We start from the raw sequence: 319 nt of genomic DNA, 5'->3' as shown, positions 1-319 counted from the left end.
TAAAAAAAAAAAAAAAATGCCCCATTTAAAAAAAAAAAAAAAAAAAAATCTGTGTCAAGGTGAACCTGAATGCATTATGGGTGTTATTTATTGTTTAGAATAAAAAGTAATAAGCAAACCTGTCCTGGGCTTTAATTGTGTGTTTAGGTGGTGAACCGGGGCGATCCGTACCCACAGGAAGTTGGCGCGACGGTTCAGAGGGTGATGGACCGATTAGGACACAGTAACCCATACAGACTCGTCTGGCAGTCAAAGGTCACGATCAGAAATAATTAGTGACCCTGGAGCACAAAAGCAGTGTTAAGTCGCTGGGGTATAT

The 319-nt window shown here is 40.4% G+C and overlaps 1 protein-coding gene across 1 annotated transcript in view; it reads left to right on the top strand.

The window, feature by feature from the left end:
• Nucleotides 1-319, top strand: part of fech (ferrochelatase) — a 23,398-nt gene that overhangs the window by 11,570 nt on the left and 11,509 nt on the right. The gene's annotated exons all lie outside the window — the stretch shown is intronic.

The sequence above is a fragment of the Sinocyclocheilus anshuiensis genome, unplaced genomic scaffold (assembly GCF_001515605.1).
Source record: "Sinocyclocheilus anshuiensis isolate Anshui unplaced genomic scaffold, SAMN03320099.WGS_v1.1 scaffold1151, whole genome shotgun sequence".
NCBI lineage: Eukaryota > Metazoa > Chordata > Actinopteri > Cypriniformes > Cyprinidae > Sinocyclocheilus > Sinocyclocheilus anshuiensis.
This window is presented reverse-complemented; position numbering and strand designations above follow the sequence as displayed.